Source organism: Rhinolophus sinicus, chromosome 5 (genome assembly GCF_057876585.1).
Source record: "Rhinolophus sinicus isolate RSI-liver-muscle chromosome 5, RSI-T2T, whole genome shotgun sequence".
In the NCBI taxonomy this organism is placed as follows: domain Eukaryota; kingdom Metazoa; phylum Chordata; class Mammalia; order Chiroptera; family Rhinolophidae; genus Rhinolophus; species Rhinolophus sinicus.
This window is the reverse complement of record NC_142505.1, coordinates 21,337,004-21,355,507: the sequence shown is the minus strand read 5'-3', so window position 1 is coordinate 21,355,507 and position 18,504 is coordinate 21,337,004. Positions and strand designations below refer to the sequence as shown.

At 40.4% G+C, this 18,504-nt stretch overlaps 1 pseudogene; it reads left to right on the top strand.

Annotated features, from left to right (window-relative positions):
- The first annotated feature begins 16,280 nt into the window (after positions 1–16,280).
- LOC109454523 (annexin A1 pseudogene) lies at positions 16,281–17,226 on the top strand (annotated as a pseudogene).
- The last annotated feature ends 1,278 nt before the right edge of the window (positions 17,227–18,504 follow it).

Below are 18,504 nucleotides of genomic sequence, written 5' to 3'. Positions count from 1 at the left end.
TGAATACTCATGAAGATCTGAGCTCAACCCATAGCCTGGATGCAAGCCACCTGACACACAGCAGAATCAGGGCTCCCCAGCCAAGCCCAGTCTAGATCAGCCAAACCTGAGCTGACCTGTACACCCATGAGCATGAGCATAAATGATTGCTGATGTGTACAGTGAATTTTGTAGTATACTATGCATTTCACAATTATGGTGATATCTGACTAGTACAGACCAACTACTTTTCTAGTCTAGTGACTATGCTATAGTCCAGCTAATTAAGACAACTTGATGGTTTCTGAATATACCCATGGCTTTTCTATCTTCGGTATCCTGGTCCTTCTTCCTGTCTTCAGATAAATATACACATAGCTAATCGGTATTGGCACTGGGCTAAACAACTGTGGGTAATCTTTCTGTAATCCTCTTGAATCGCAAGGCAGGCTTTCATGCCATTCATGATCTCAAGTTTTTTTACTTTACCTTCTCACATGTGCATACTATGACTCCATAACTGCAGAGACAGGCCTTGCATTTTTGTTAGGCGTTAATGCTTATTAAGTGATTCTAGAACTCTGATTGGTACTTTATATATAATACCTATCTGTGAAGCAGAGATTATTTCCCCCATTTTATAAAAGGTGAAGGTGAGACTCAGAGAAGTTATATAATGTGTTCCAAGTGTAAACAGTAGAGGTAGAGGTGGGGCTGAAATCCACTTTTGTTCTGTCTCTCAGTACCATGCTTTCTGGCTATGCCATCTCAGCTTTTGCATCTCACAAAAATTAATAGGTAATTGATTTATCGAACAGACAAAGGGCATGAACAATAGTGTGTTTTAAGTATGAAGAATCTAGAAAGTATCACATCTTAGTGATTTTATCGAAGAAATACTATTTACAAATTTAGATTCCAAACTTTAAATAGCACATGCCTCTATCTCTGGACTCCTGCTCTCAATATTGTCAGTGTTTGTTTCTTTAAGTTCTATAGAAATCAGAAGGAAACCACAGAACCACCCCAGGAGAGCAGAGAGTCTGACCCAAGCCCACAAAAGCCAAAAGTAGCGGGGTTGGAGTTGAAAGCTTGGCTTGACACTTTGTCTCCAACTCACACCCTGGCACCTTCAGGCTTTGTCTTTTTTTAACAGCAGAGTGCCAGCCTAGAATTTTTAAACCTTAACTCTGAATTTCTTGACTCTGTGTGTTTAAGATAGACTTCGCATGTTACTATTTTGAAGCAGCTGTTTGTCAGAACTGGGAGGAGGGAGGGAAACAAAGAAGTTTAATGGGAGGTGCCTGTCTTAGAACAGAAGCTGCTGAGCTACCAAATTCAAGCCAAGTTTCTTTTGCTTCTGACAAGCTGAGCAGATTTAGAATGAAGCTGAACCGCTTCACTCTAAATCAGGGTTTCTCAACCTTAGCATTATTGACATGTGGTGCCAGATAATTCTTTGCTGTGGGGGCTTTTCTGTGCATGATAGAATATTTAGAAGCATCCTGATCTCTACCCATCAGAGGCCAGTGGTACCTCCTTACTCAGTTGTGACAATAAAACAGTCTATAGGTATTGCCGAATGCCCCCGATGGGCAAAATCACCCAAGTTGAGACCCACTGTTCTAAATGAATAAATGAGACTGAGATAAGTGTAGCCTTTTAAACTAAGAAAAAAATAAAGGGGTGGCAGAAGAACTTATCTAGAAAAATTACCCTAGTAGCAGTTAGATGAAATAATGGGAGAAATTCTGCTTCTTAAAAACATCTTACTCAGCAGTATTATACACATCTTAGGCAAGAAAAAGTCAGATGAAGAAGCCAATCCATGCACAAACTGGTAAAGCGACCTGTGTAGAGATAACCACTCAACTAACAATAAAGCCTAAACTAAAACTTCTTTCTTTCATAGCAGGTGGGCATATTGTTGTAGAGACATGGGAGACTGAAGGCAAAAGATTCCTTCTTGATCTTGAGATTCCGTATCCTCAGAGCCAGAAAACATGAGATTGCTACAGTTTTTAAGCTACTACATCTTGACCTGCCCTCTTGCTCCAGGGGTTCTGCTTTGTGTCTCACTACATGAGGCAGGCATCAGTGTTCTCTTTTTATGGATGACGAGTCTGGGGCATAGACAGGTGTCACTTGCCCAATGAGAAGACCTAGGATTCCATTAAGCTTCACAAAGCAATCATCATATTTGTTATCTCACCATGTATTGAACCGAGGGCTGGTTTCTTTTGATACCTCTGACTATAGCTGATTCCTACAGAGCATTCAAGGAGATTGTTGCCACATGGAATGGGCTTACAGGAGACCTCTGGTTCAAATAATGTGTGATTCTGTGATTCTAATCATATCCATCCAGAAAAAGGAAGAAAGCCATGTCATTGTTTGTACTGAGCTGGCAGGAGCTTTGGGAAAGGAAGCACTCAAGCTGTACAGATAGGTGGCTTCAGTGTTTCTGGAATTCCACATTAGTGCTGTAGGATAGGATAGGATAGGATAGAATGTGGAGGGGACAGCATGTGTAACTTTCTTATGATGGGTCTAGCAGATAAGGAGAGACACTCTAATGGGGGAAGATAGGGTATCCAACAGGACCAGAATAAAGCAGGATGTCACAGTGAGTGGCTGGGCTGTGAACCACTGAAATTCTGGTAAAACAATTATATTCCTTGGACTCAAGCTAACCTTAGGCATTTTTCATTATTAAATAAAAGGCCAATAGAGGTATGCTACTTTATACATTACTGATGGTGAGTTTTGTAAAGATAAGGAAAAGTTGATCAAAGTAGGTGGATTTTACTTGGGTGGTGATATGGATCCTACCCAGAGTAGCAAAGGGAAGTGATACTTGGACACACTCCAATGACACACCTTTACTCATTTATGCAATGCTTTTATTGTGTATCCACCATGAGCAAGGTACTGTGCTAGGTGTTGTGGCTGTAGTGATGAGCAAAACAGTGGGGGAAATAACACCTTTGAAGTAAACATATAACTTATAAATGATTAATTTATAATGAATCATTGTGATAAGGGCCCTATCGGGAAGTACAGGGATCATTGACAGCTACCTGGCGTGTCTGAGAGGTTAGGAAAAGATTCTCTGAAGATGGAACGTTTGAGCCAAGATCTGCAGGATGAGTGAAGTGGCTAGGAAAGGTGGGGGTAGTGTTAGAGGCGCAGGAAAAAGCTTGTGGAAAGATCCTGGAACAAGGCGAAATCTTCAGGATTTGGAGAAATTCAAAGCTGGCTGTGAGTCTAGAACTTACAGGGCAAGAACAAAAGTGGTGGCCGTTGAGACTGAAGAAATGGAGAGGGGTCAGATCAGATGAAAGGTTTCTTCTTTATCCTAAAAGGGATGGGATTGACATATTCAGATTCATCTTCTAAAAAGATCTTATATTGCTGTGCAGAGAAGACTTTGGACAAGGCCAAGCCGACACTGCGGAAGATATTGCAGTAGTCCTAGCAATATTAGACAGTCATGTGGTAGCAGAGATGGACAGAAGCAGATAGACTGAAGAGGACCAGCCAGTCTCCCGGCCTTGGTCCCATCTGTAATCATAGGTTCTAGGGTGATTCTGATACCGGATTATATGACCTTTATTTCCTGTGGACATTAAATGCTATATTTGGGCATCATGTTCTCCATGTCTTTCATTTTATAAAGAAACTGAGGTCTGAAAGGTGAAGTGATTTTCTCAAGGTCACATGATAGTGGCCTGGTACCAGGGCTAGAACCCAGGTACACCAAACCAGTCAGTAGGGGTTGCTTGGGGTACCAAGTCAAAATGCACAGATTCCTTATAGTTATGGAAATTTATTGTAAGATGACATGAAAGGTGGAAAGAGATACCACCCTGAACCTCATTTCTGGTACATGGTGGGCTTTATATGAATGCAAGACTAACTTGTTTTTGCTTTCCCCTAAGTTGCCCAAAGCAATTAGGAAGAGGCTGGTCATAACTCCCCTTCATCATCAACTAATGTAAGAGAACTTTGAAAGATACCTAAGGACAGGAAGTGGGTATCTAAGATACCTAAGATACCCACCATACTTAAGGACAGGAAGTGGGTGAGGGATAAAGTGCAGGGACAGATTTGTTTTTTCTTTAGCCTATTAAGACCTTGGTGTTGGTTTATAAGAAATGGAGGGCATAGAAGGAATGTGGATTTCTCATGACATTAAATGGAGGCTTGATTAAGATAGTGTTCTTTGCTTTCAACTGGAGAAATGTACTTTGGCTAATTTAGGCAAAAACAAAATAAAATAAAACAAGAACAAACACAAAAACACAACAGCCAACAATGAACAAATGAAAAACCCTCAATCAACCAACTCACAAGCAAAATAAAACAAGAACAAAAGAGGAAACTGTTAGGTGATTACTGGAGTTCAGAGAAGCAACAAGACGGAGGTTGGAGAACTGGGTTGGGGGAGGCACAGGGATAAGATGGCTGTGGACGTGGGAGCAGGAACCACTGAGATGTTCTTTCACTGGAAACAATCTAGATAGGACTTTCCTGCTAGGCTGATTGCAACTGTAACATCCTCAGTCTCTCTGTCTCCCTGCTCAAGATGCACATTTCAGGTGGAAACATCTGACTGGCCCATCTCAAGCCATGTGCCCGCCCTTTGGCTTGAGATGGGCCAATCCGATGTTTCTGATTGGGTAGAAGAAGGTGTGAAAATAGAACCTCCAAGGAGTATCCAACTGGCAAGAGGTAGTTACAGCAAAGGACGTGGGGTTGCTGTTCGGAAGAGCAAATAGATGCTAGGCACCCAAAAGCAAATGTATACTTACAAGTACCATCAGAAGGACAATTCTCATAGTGAGATTTAGTTTCAGGGATATTGTTTCTCAGTATGCCACAAGGAAAGAACTGCCTTCCTTCTTGTTCCTTACTGTTTCCCCGCCCCGCCGCCATCACCTTGCTAGTGGCTCAGCCACTATGATCAGAGATCACTTCTACCTGCTGTAGGCTAATAGAAACTGGGTGGATGGAACAAACTATTGACTCAAGTGGACACCCAAATCCCAGTGCTTTAGGACCTAACAGAAGAGTACAAAGATGGAAGGATGTGAGTGACAGGGATGGCTAAACATTAAAGACAGTGAGAAGTGAAGAGAGAAAGGTGAATGTTACGGAAGGGGGAAGGTCTCCATAGGGCACCTCTGAAGGCCCAGCTGAATCCTTCTCCTTAGACTTTTCATCAGCTAAGAGGAGCCATATTTGCTAGGAGATGCCTGGAAGGTTATGCACCCCACCCAGGGAAAGCCTGCATCCAGTGACTGACTGATAGAGCAGTATGTAACCTGGCCCCTTGCATCAAGGTGGGACAATTCTGTAGTGCCATTCATATTCCAGGGGTCCCTGCAGCATCAGGCAGAGAAAGCTAGACCTCTGCTGAAATCCCATCTTTGCTTTTGGGTAGTTCCCCTGTCTTATTCTCCTTCGCTTGCTTGGTATATGTTTCTCCTGAGAGCACTCCCTCAATAAGTAACTGCACAAAACCCCTTGTTGCAGGCTGTGCTTCTAAGGAACCCAACTTAAGACAATATTTAAAGGGATAAAGGAGCACAATTTGCAGACAGATACTTGGGTGAAAAATATTCCAGAGGCAGGGCCTGAGCTGAATTTCACCTGGCTGTTTCCTGGAAAAGCAAGGACAGAACAACCTTCCTACCATATTGTAATGATTTGGCTTTTCCTTGCAGGGTTTTGAGCATACGAGGGATGCGACCTGCCTCCTGTGTTTCCAGGCTCTGGGCACTAGTGACACACATCGCCAGCCTTTTGCTGCTGAGTTCTCTTTGGTTTCTAAGGAGGTATTTCCGAAAGCCCAAGGTGACTTCATGAAGATTGTCTCCTCCCCGCAGCCCACATCTCTTGCTGCAATAGAATGCAGACCTGTCTCAACCCAGTAGCCACTCCTGAGAGCAGCCACCAAAGTGTTAGATCAGCCCTTCTCACCCTAGATTTTCTAAGAGGGAGTCAGACCCCAGTCCACGGGCTGCTTTCAACCTTTCCAGTCAAGCACTAGTCCTCTCAATCTCCTCCATCACCTAATTTAAGGCTCTCCAAGGGGTTCTTTGGAAGACTCCATCATGCTTTTGTGATTACACAGGAGCAACCTTCCTCCAACACTTGCCCAAAACAGGACAGTGGAGAAGGGCACTGAAAATGACACCAGCTTTGTCTACACAAAGCTCTTAACCAGTGTTGCATTCACACCATTCCAAGGAAGCCTGCTCACTGGACTTGAGGTGAAGACGGCGTTACTGCTTGTCCCCTCCCCCCCACCACCCCCCCACCCCCGGTGTGGAGGGCCCCACAGAGCTCACAGCAGAGCTTTCTTCAGTGGCAGCCACCTCCCCAAATCCTTCCAACTTCTTTCTCTTTTCTCTTGTTACATCCTTGAACCACCTAAGGGATTCAAATGTCATGGAATGAGTTTTCAAATCCATTTCCTTTGTAAAGCTTCATATCTGAAATCCAGCCTATTAGTGCTGAGAAATTCTAAAGCAAAAAAGGGTGCAGACCTCCCCTACTTAATGCTGAGGCATTTGGGAAGGATAGGCAGACCTTACCCAGAGATATCTGTTGTGTGTGCTCCACAGCTAAACTCGAAATGTTTTCTGAAGAATCCATAAATGATTAATATCGTTCCCTTCAATACCTCTAGTGGACTTATTCTAGCACAAAATGCCCATTCTAACCTCTTAGCTAACTGTCAGCTAATAAGTTAACCCAAACTTGCAAACAAGATTCCCTTTTTCTACCCTTCTACAGGTTTTCCTTCCCCCTTTTCTCTCTAAAATCCTGCTTTTGCCTGTTCTTTAACTCCATCATTTATTCAGTTTCCTCATGTGTGAAGTAACAATTTGTGTGCGTAATAACCAATAGCAACAAATAGCATAGCCATGAAAAGTCTCAGAGTTACTCCTTGACAGTGCCTCAGTCAAACAAGAGGCAGGGAAAGTTCCAGCTACAATATCCTGTTGCATTGTCTCAGTGGGCAGTTATGGCAGAGGCTACTACTTGTCCCTCAACAGCTGTTTTCCTTTTCTTATATATTTTAGAAGGTCTGATTTTTAGGTGGCATGTGGCACTTCTGCCTCTTGTAAGAGTCTTGAACCATCCCAGGGAAGGATTCAAATTTGCCTGGCCTTGGGTCATGTGTTCATCTGTGGATCCATCGACATGGCTGGAAAATAAGATGTTTAGGACAAATAGTTTCTGTGAGAACCCTACAGTCAGCCTGGAGAAAAGAGCAGTTCTACAAAAGAAGAGGGTCTGTCCCCAGGAGAGACTGGCATTGGGCCAGTCTCTTTAATCTATAGATTAAAGAGTAAAAGTTTGCATCAGGGGCTTTTTGGATTTCTGAGGCTGATACTTCCTGTTTGGATCCCCGACCCCTTCAGTGTAAGGAGTCCAGGCTAATTGACAATTTGTCTCTAGAGTAAGAAGGCTGAATGATTTCTTTTATCTTGAATTTACTTTTATTTCACACGTGTTGCCCTGATAAAATCTATTTATTATCACTTTCTCTATTTTGCCCAATATCCTGCATAGTCTCTGTTATGTCTCTGTTGAAAACTGTATTCATACATTTGTGTAATTGTCTTGATTATGGAAATTTTTATTTTTACTTATTCCTTGTCTTTGCTTTACTTCAAATCTATAGAGTCAATGATCAGGTCACACACACAAACACACACACAGCCAAAGCTTTAGCACAGTGTGGAAATCAAGTCAAGAAACAACTTTCAGAATAAGCAGACCCATCCAAAAAAGTGTGGGGTATGTGGTTGTTGGGGTGGTGATAATGAAAGTGGAGTACATTTTTAACTTCCAGAATAGAGAATATATAGGAAATGACTGAAGAGGATAACTCAAGAAATAGGACTATTAGAATGTTATTTAATGATCTGAAGGGAAATGCCGTGAAAGATACCCAAAACAGATGAATTTATTTGCTTCTGGAAGTGGGAAGTAGTGGGAAAAAGAAGATGGCCTAGGGGGTTGGTAACTATCATGAGAAATCTGGTTGATTGTTGTTAAATTATGTGCATGACAATTTGATAAACAATAAAAATAAAATAAAAGGTGCCCTTAATCTGAGATAATGGTCTAGGATTCGGGCTTGGCCATCTCTTGGGAGTTGGGTACACTGTGTCTGTCCTTTTGGTTTAATCCCTAGTTTTGATGGCACCTCCTGTAATTACTTTCTGAGAAAGAAGTACATGGGATATAAAAATTTTAAGGAATTGTATATCTAAAAATGTCTCTAATCAATACGGAAAATTAATTGTTTGTCATGGTCATTGCATTCTGAATGGAAAATCCTTTTCCTCAGAATCCCTCCATTGTCTTTTAGTTTTAACTGTTCTATTGAGAAGTCTGAAGGCATTCTGAATCTTGAATCTTTGTAAGTAAACTTTTATTTCCTGAAAGCGTTTTTTGGTTTTCTCTTTGACCCCGGTGTTCTGAAATTCCATAGCGTTGGTGAAAATGTATTTATTTAGCAATTTATTTTGGTGAACCTCAAAGAGACTTCTTTTTTTTTTTAAATTCTGGAAAAGTTTTCTTAGCTATTTCATTGATATTTTCTCTGTTCTGTCTTTCCAGAATTTCTTTCATTTGGATGTTTAGCCTTCTGCGTACCCTTTGATTTGCAAATATTTTCTCTCTTTTTTTCCATCTCTTGGTCTTTTTGTTCTACTTTTTGAGAAATTTCCTTAAAATTATCTTCCAGCCCTTCTACTGAGATGTTCATTTTTGCTTTCAGATTTTTATTTTTTTCCAAGCTCACTCCTGTTATCTGCATCTTCTTTTTTTTTTTAAAAAAAACAAAACAGAACCCTATTTTTATTTCATGAACACGTTATGTTTTCTCTCAGAGAATATCAATCATAGCTTTTTTTTTTTAAGTTGTCATCTCCATGCTTAGACTCATGTTGTGGTGTTCCCCAGATGTCAGATGGTCCTCACCAAATACGGTGCTCATATTTAAGAATCCAGCTTTCTTACATTTAAGTCAGACAATACTTGTCTTTCTGTTTTCCAGCTTCCACAATTTTATCACTATTAAGAAAGGAGAGATTCTTCGACAAGAGACTTCTGTCAATGAGAACAGAGATAAATTTTCATTCTGCCTCTTCTTGTTGATATATGCTATTTAGAGCAGAGGCGGAGCAGTGGTACGGCAGGAGGACAGTAAAAAAGAACTGTCCTCTTGGGCAGAACAATTCTGGTCCAATCCCAGACTTACAAACCCCACTCAGCACAAGAGAAGCCCTGTCCTCAAATGTCCCATCTCTCCTTAGAAGAAAGACAGCTTGAGCCCCATCTATTGCAAGCCCCTGGGGGTATCTATCACTCCTTTCCCTTCTTCCTTCCTTCAGCAGCTTATCAAAGCAACCTTCTCATCCACTTGCAAGTCTTTCTCTGAAAGCAGTTTTGCAAAAAAGTATTTCCTCCATCTCGTTACCTTTCCAGAGACTTGAGTGTCTTTTAAATGTAGATGACCAGATGACCCTGTCTTTTTTGCTGCCTCAGTCTCCTGCTCTGTAACATGGGAATAATACTGCCTCGTTCACAGCACCACTGTGAGCAGGAAGTTAAATGCGGTCAATCAGAAAGCCGCTGGTCAGAGTCGGCCACTTCATGGGCAGCTCTGCCTCAGGCAGCTCTGCAAACGAGAAACACAATGGAAACACCTTCTCCTGGGGCCTCCTTTACCAGGGGCCCACAGTGAGGGTTTGCACTTTTTCCCAGCAGGGCTACAGTGTTCGCAGAAGTGAAAGTAATTTTAAACCCCTTGAGATCAAAACATAAGGTGAAAAACACCCAATAACTAAATTCTCACCTCCACAAATATTGCAAGTAAAACCAAAGGGGAGAGAGAAGATATTAACCTCTCTAGACCAAGGACGTGAGGGCAACAGGGTAAGCAAGCAGCAATTCTCTACACAAACCCAGGGAAGGTGTGAGACACGGTGGAGTCTGCTGCTTCCTTCAGACCCAGGGAATGTCTGCTTGACACCTCTCTTTCTGCCTCCCCACACCCCACTTCCTTCTATTTTTATAACTTAGAAAGGAACAGGAAGGGGTACTTTTTTTAAAATGTTTTTCAGCACTCAGGGTCCGCCTGTGCTCTAGAAGTTGATAAGGTTGTGAGGTTGCTACAGAAAATGATTCTTACCTGGGGCAAGCAAGCACTTCAGATTCTCCAAGTTGTCAAAGGAAAGGCTGGCTAACCAGGTGGAGGACATTTATCATCTCCTCTCCCTGGCACAGAGATCTCTAGTTCACATGCGTATGGCATTCAACCCGAAGTTAATAAACAAGACTCCAAGACTCTATAACTTATCAGTGAAAAAGAAGGTCGCAGCAGAGCTCAGGTTTGAGAGAGTGACCCCTGAGCCAAACTGCCAGATCCATCCAGGTCTCCTGGAAGCAGGCCCATGGGGACACATTGATTAGATAATGACAAACTGATGGCTGAGGCGGCTGAGGCCCCAGTCATTGCTCAGTGGTCCTAAAATGTACATAATTTGGAATGGAACTTCCTATGCAAATAGAAAATAGAAAAAATGTGCATGGCTTACAAATTAAATATATGCCCCATCTGGGTAGCTCCTGAGTTTTTTTTTTCTTTTTCTAGTAGCCACTTCTCACCAATTCTCTATTTTCTATTCCCCCATTTAGCTTCTAGTCCTATTTTTCTCCTTTTCTTTTCATCAGATTTGTTCTCTAGATAGGTTTGCCATGTTCAGAAAAGAAAACACAGTTAAATTTGAATTTCAGATAAGCAATGAATAATGTTTCGTATAAATACATTCATGTAATATTTGCACATATTTATAGCAAAAGGTTATTTGTTATTTTTCTGAAATTCCATGGGACAAGCACTCTAAAATATTATTCATTGTTTATCTGAAATTCAAATTCAAATGGGAGTTCATAGTTGATCTGGCAATGCTACCTCTAGATCTTTTTTCCTCTCGTCTTCTGAACATTTTCTAGAGAAAGGCTTTCTTTAGTTCAAGGGGAGAAATAAAGGATTACAGGCAAGTTAGTTCCCATACTATGACCTACTACGATGAATTCACATTGAATGAAAGGGCTAGAATGGTGTCAGTTTGCTGGTTAAATGGTAGGGTGAGTACACTTGTTTTAAGTTTGCCTCTTCTACCAGGAAACAACCTTATAATGGACACTCACAGTTCTCTGCACAGATGTGCAGAGCTGTGAAGCTGGATGCCTAAGTCAGCAGCATCAAACTCCTAGCACATGGCTTATTGAACAGACAGAGGTTTCATTTTTTGAGATTGTTCTATTAAACTGGGAGAACTTCAATTCAGTGAACAAGTATTTCTTGAGTAAATGTTAAGTATGTTAGTCCTGAACCAGATGCTTCTCTGGTTACAAACCTTTAAGGAGGTGTCTCCCACCTTCACCACATTCTAATTCATCGGGGGAGCACACATAAAAAGTAGCTAAGCTTTAGAGCAGTGTGTTGGTTACATGAGCACTATATGTTTACAATGCTACATATTATGGAGGAATTCCTATAACAGTTGATGTATTTTACCCCCTTTGAAAGTCTTTAAAAGTTCACAGATTTAAATAACCAATAACTGTGTACCTCAACCACTTTGGAAATTAGCAGATCTTAATCTTTTGCATTTTTGCCTTATGTGGAGAGAATGTCACACATTTCCCCCCCACATCTTATCATCTCTGAAATTGGGTGCCTTTAAAAATTAATGGCATATTGTGGCAACTTTCTTCCTGGGTGACGCATAAAATAATAGTGAGTTTTATCATTAGTGACCTCTGAGATTTGATACAGCAGCATATTTTTTACTATTAAAATAATATAACATTACAGATAAATAGAAAGAAATTTCTTCTCCCCTACCCCTCATCTTCACCCTTGCCAGTCTCATTTTTCTCACTCCCCAGAGGCAAAAACTATTGTAACTTTGGTGTATGTCTTTCAAGTTGTGATTATACATATGCATGCATTTGTTTATTTTCTTAATATGTAGTATTGTTCTCTGTGCTATTGTTCTACATATATCATTTTGCATCTACCTGTTCACTTACAATTATATTTTTTAATTGACCCATGATTTATATAGAGGTATTTACTTTATCTCCTATATAATATTCCATTGTATGAATATACCATAATTAATTTATCCATTCCCCTACTGATGGACATTTAGGTTGATTCCAAATCATTTTTTCAGCTTTATATTATTATAAGCAAGAATTCTCTAATATTTAGAATTTAATTTAATACTCTGAATTTAGGAATGGATTTTACAGGTTGTAGTGTATGTACATTTTCAATTTTTAGTGTTTCTTTAATTTCATTAAGCTTGTATTTAGTGGTGCTTTTAGTGTTGTGGGTAAAATCTGGATTTGTTATTGTGTGAAGATTTTTTTTTCTTCCTCAAAGGAAACCCCTTTCTGCTTTGCCTTTCACCCACTTCTTTATCAGAAATCATAATACGACAGTGATAAAGTCACTCTCTGTCACCTGTGAAACTTTTGTGATGGTTTGTGGGCTACAGGTCAACCGAACCACCTACACTACCTAAATTATCACTTATTTCCAAAGACTTTCTGTGCTTGGAAGGCCACAAAAGGCCCTTTCAGACTCATGTGTCTAGAGTTGGAGAAATGAAACAAAATCAGTGTGAATTTTAAAGACATAGCAGTATGTGTCAAGGGCCCGAGTGGGCATCCCCATTTGTTCCAATAATGCCACATCTAGGAATTTACTGTAAGAAAGTAATTAAAGATGTGCACAGAAATGAAGTGACAAGGTATTAGCTGCAGCTAAGTGTATAACAGTGGAAAGTAAGGAACATCATCAGGATTTTACAATAGAAGTAACCTTATTTGCATAAGTAAATCAGAGTGGGTTTCTATGAAAACAAAATTCGTCCCAGAAAGTACACACAACATGCTGTTAAAAGAAAAAAGTGAGGTGAAATATAGTTTAAAGAGTATAACTTGTTTTAAAAATACATTCATGGAAACATATCTGGAAGGACATAACCAAGGCATTAAGAGTGGTTATCTCTTGGATGAGGAATTATGGGTGGATTCTTTTTTCTTCTGTCATCTATCTTTCTAATTCTTATACAATGAACATATATTATTTTTGCAACAAAAATAATTACAAAGAAATGTGCCTGGGTTTTGTTTACTTGGGTCATGATTTTGCATTAAGAATAAACATTGGGAGATGAATAAGAGAATTGAGGAGTAAGACGAGATGGGGGAATAAGTTTAATATAACACATTATCTGGGAACAATTTTGAAATTTTTTGGTGCATTTTCTTTACCCTTTTCCTCCAACTTAAAAGCACAAATATCTAGAGATCTGCAGTGAATAATCCAGTTTTCTTTTTGTTTTTAAAAGACTTCTGCTATTATTCCTTCACTGTCTATGGAGAATTTATGCTTCCAGTGAAGACCTGTGAGGTGGATTTAATAAACTTCCTTGATAATAAATGTAAGAAAGGTATTTAATGACTTCAATTTGAAATTAGTTTGGAGAAAACCAAAATCTCCTGTAGAATAACATTCTCTTTTGCAGCTTCAACATTTCTTCTTTCAACCTTCACTGTAAGGGGGAAATAAACTACATGGTCAATGCAAAAAACTATTTATTATGAGCTTCTCATCAGCTTCAAAATGTCCAACTTACACTGCACATAAAACGAAGATGGTCGCATGGGATGGTTTCCTTAACAGCTGAAGATACTCAAATTTAAACAAATCTAAAATTACTAGTTTAGCAAACTAACCATTGCTATTAAAAATTATAAAATGCTGTCTGGTTTATGGGATATGGAAAAACTGGCAAAAGTACCCATTGACGATGGCACTTAAAACTGGTTCAGTATTTATGGAAAGAGTCCTAACAATACGTAAGCATGATCATAAAGAGTTTTCGCTCTCCAAAGAAAGAAAAAGAGGATCTGTACAAAAATTATCAAAAGACCATTTGTTTACTATCCTTTCATGATGTAACTTCAGAGTAACTGCACCACAAAATAGAGTTTCAGATTCCTTCCAGCTTTGAGTTACTGAATCTAGGATCCATAAAATCACAGAATTTTAGAAATAGAAAGAAACCGAAAAATATAATCAGATGGCCATAAAGAATTTAAAGATTTTCCTATGATCTCCCAGGTAGTAACTAAAAAGGCCAGGTTTACAGTTGACGGTTCTGTAATTATGAATTATGCATCTTTCACACAAAACGTACGCACTCAGTAATGACTGAAATTCCTGACCCAGGAAGACCCAGGAATATGTCCAGGGTCAGAAGTGAGTTGTTGGTTGAGGCAGAGTCCTGTTGAAAGGATCTTAGGAGCTCGTTCAATTCCCTCATTTTAAAGAGGAGAAAATGAGGGGCAGAGAGATGAAATGATCTGACTCAAGGTCAGTGGACTTGCCTTAATTGCTTCCTGGATGAGAGACCAGTGTGGGAAATGGGTCAGCAATGTGAATCATGCCTGACTCTCTAGGTTAGATATTTGGATGAAGGCTTAAGAGACACAGAAGCAAGTGTTGGTTAAGGGAGTACACTACGGGTGGTGCTGCTCCCTCTGCATTCCAGACAGACAATAGCTCTGGAAGTGGTGTGAATGGCACCCCACCCCCACAATTAACCTCAAAGAGATGTTAATTTCACAGTCAAACTGAGGACCATTTAAATTCAGGCAGTGTCAGAAAACAAGCATTTATTTGGAACGAAAGAACAATTTGTCTCTTTTCTTTTGCGTTGTCTGCCCCATTAATTGTCCCAGAATAAAAAACATCTTCAAACAGACTTTCCCTGCTCCTAGAATGTGCTGCCTCTCATTCTAGGCCAACAGGACCTTTAAAGAGAAGAAAAGGTACTCCTACATCCTTTGGTGAAGACAGCAGGGAGAATGGATAATTGCCTCCAAAGAGGGCCATTTCAGGAAATAAAGCTAAAGCAGTACACACTTGTTCTTCAGAGTAGCCTCTTTTATTACTGACATGATGACAGTCTTCCAGAGTCCATTATATTTATTAATGTGGACACTTTTCCTCTCACATCACTGATTTTGTGTATGATCACATGGCTGTAGTTTTTAAATGTTAACTTTACCTTTCTTTTCTTCATCTCATGGTTTCTCAATTGGGGGCACTGTTGACATTTTGGACTGGATAATTCTTTGGTGGTAGCCGAGGGTCCTGTGTATTATAGGACATTTAGCAGCATCCCCAGCTTCTACCCACTAGATGCCAGTAGCACATTCCTTCCCCACGCTCCCCATTTATGACAACTAAAAATGTCTCTAGAGAGTGCCAACTGTTCCTGGTTGAGGTCTAGCCCTGGCAAGCAAGTCACCAAAAAGTGGTGCCATTCTAATCCCAAAGGCACGCAAAGCCTTTCCTAGAGTTGGGCCCAGGTCCTGTGGTTTTGACTTCCTGAACTTCTTGGTACAAGTCTACTGGACCAAGAAGTTCAGTGAAATGAAAGTTAAATACCAAGAATGTTGGGATACTTAGGAAATCACAAGATATGAACCAATTTAATTCTTCATCCCACTTTATCTTGAGTACTCCCTTCATCTGTATTTCACTAGCACCAATCTATGTTTTCTATACCTAAATACATTACTGCTTTGCAAAGCAATCTGTATAATAGTAACACCTACTATGTATTGAACTCTACTCTGTGTCAGGCTCTGCATCGTGTACTTTATAGTGTCATAGCAACCCAGAGAGTTAGGTATGTTGTCCTTATATCACAAGAATGTAAGTTCCATGAAGGCAGGTACCGTATGTTTAGTTAACCAATGGACCCCCAAGGCTTTGCCCAGTGGTCAAGCATATAATTGTGCAGCGCACACTGCCCAGTAAATATTCTTTAAGCCGAATCAATGATTGAATCCATTTTATTGATGATCTTTGATTTCTCTCTTTCATAACCCAAACCCAAATTTTCAGCAAATCCTGTTTTCTCTCCTTTTTAAATATATCCAGAATATATTTCTCACTACCTTTATCACTACCACCCGATCCAGGTCAGTGTGATCTCTCACCTGGGTAATTGCTATAGTCTCTGAAACAGTCTCCATGCTTTTGCCCTCATCCTACTATGATCTGTTACCAACCCAGCAACCAGGGGATCCTTCAAGAAGATAGAGTATGAAATGATCAGAAAAGAATCTCTCTTTAGTTCTTGGGAAGAAGGTAGAAAAAAGCAACTTCTTTAAAAATGGCAGTGGTATCAGAATCCCTCAAGCAGACCTGGTTTATTGAACAAGAAGAGCAGGATACATTACAACTGTGAAAGTATGCAGAGGTGGTCCCGTTCAGCCCCTATCTTAGCTTCAATCCATCCTTGGATGTTGCTGCCTTGCATAAAGCAATAACTAAGAGAAACAAAGCACAGCATCAACAAATCAAAGCAGCATAACTCCAGGAAAAAGTAAAGCTGCTGGATGAAGCTCTGAAGAAAGTCCTTACAGGTCATCTGGAGGAAGTTGTTGTGACTTTATTAAAAACTCCAGGCCAGTTGGATGCTAAAGAACTCTGTGCTACCATGAAGGCCCTTGGACTGATGAAGACACTCTGAATGAAATTTTGGCATCAGGAACTAACAGAGAAATTAACAGAGTCTATAGAGAAGAAATGAAGAGCGATCTGGCTAAAGACATCACCTCAGACACATCTGGAGTTATCAGAAGGCTTTGCTTTCTCTTGTTAAGGGGGCCTGGTCTGAGGATCTTGGCATAAACGAGGACTTTGCTGACTCAGATGCCAGGGCATTATATGAAGCAGGAGAAAGGAGAAAAGGGACAGATGCGAATGTGTTCAGTACTATTCCTACCACCAGAAGCTATCCCTGTCTTTGCAGAGTGTTTCAGAAGTACAAGTCCAGTCAACATGACAGTAACAAAGTTCTGGAGCTGGAGAGGAAAGGTGACGTTGAGAAAGCTTTACAACGACTGTGAAGTGTGCCACAAACAAACCAGGGGTGCTGGAACGCATCATAGGACATCTGTCAAAATCATGGTTTCCCCTTCTGAAATCGACATGAATGATACCAAAGCATGCTATCAGAAGTTGTGTGTTACCGCTCTCTGCCAAGCCATCCTGAATGAAAACACAGAAAGGAGTTTATGAAAAAAATTCTGGTGGCTCTCTGTGGAAGACAGTGAACTTTCCTTTGATGATCTCAAGCTTTTGGAACAGAAGATTTTTTTAATCATATCTTTTCATTCCGTATTATAGACTTAACTAGGAAAGTTTCTTCAGCAGGATTAGTCTAGCTAACTGCTTTCTGAAAACTACAGCCTATAAATCATTTTTTATATCACTACTCTGTATAATACAGATACATTTTTAAATAATATATTTACCCCAACTATAAAACACCCAAAACAGGTTGTTCTAGTAACATTACTTGAGAAAGATGTTTATGTAATAGAAAATAAAATGACTTTACAGGGAAAAAACTTAAAAAGAGAAGATTCCGGTGACTCCATTCAAAATCTTCCAGTGGCTTCCCATCTCACTCAGAGTGAAAAACAAAGTTCTTTCAGTAGCCTACAAAGTTCTAGAGGATGTAGCCTCTGTTACTTCTCTGATTTCATTTCCTCTACTCCCCTCCCACCCCCACTTGCCCTGTTTCATCTACACTTACCTTCTCACTAGTCTTAGACCACGCCAAGCACAGCCCTGCCTCAGGGCCTTTGCACACGCTGTTCCCTTTGTCAGGAACACCCTTCCCACAGTCTCCACATAACCTTCTCCGTCCTTAAATCTTTACTCAAATGTCATTTGCCCCATGAGGTCTTCTCTGGCTGTTCTATTTAAAGTTGTAATCCTCCCAAACCCCTGTACTGCTTCATTTTCCCTTTTGGCATGTATTACCTTCTGATAAAGCAGAATGTAAGCTCCAGAAAGAAAGGGATTTTTGTCTGTTTTGTTTGCTATGAAATTCCCAGAGTCAAGTACTGACATATAGTAACTACTCCAACAAACTTTAATTATTGAATGAATGAATGATGATGTTAACTGGCAGAGCTAGGATACAGGTCCAGGCTCCAGCCTCAAACTCCTATTCTTCCAGTGGTTCTCAAACTTGGCTGTGCGGCAGAATCACCTGGGGGTGGGGGCTGCCTGCTAAAATGCAGAGTCCTGGGCCTCATGCTGGACCTAAGGAGTCAGAACACGGGGAGGGGAATTTGGGAAACTGTACTTTAGAAAGCTTCTGAGAAAGTCCTATGCAGCTAGTCTGGGGGCTCAGCAGACCTGTAAATGGGAACTTAAGATGTGATCTGGGACCCGCCTGCCCGGAAACACCTGGATGAAAGTCTGGGATCTGAAGCCAGCCTTTTGGGCTGTGAATCCTGACTCTACTGCCTACTATTCTTGTAACTGCTTGCTTTTTTTCCTTTTCTCTTATTTTCTAATCAGAAACTCCTTGAGAAAAG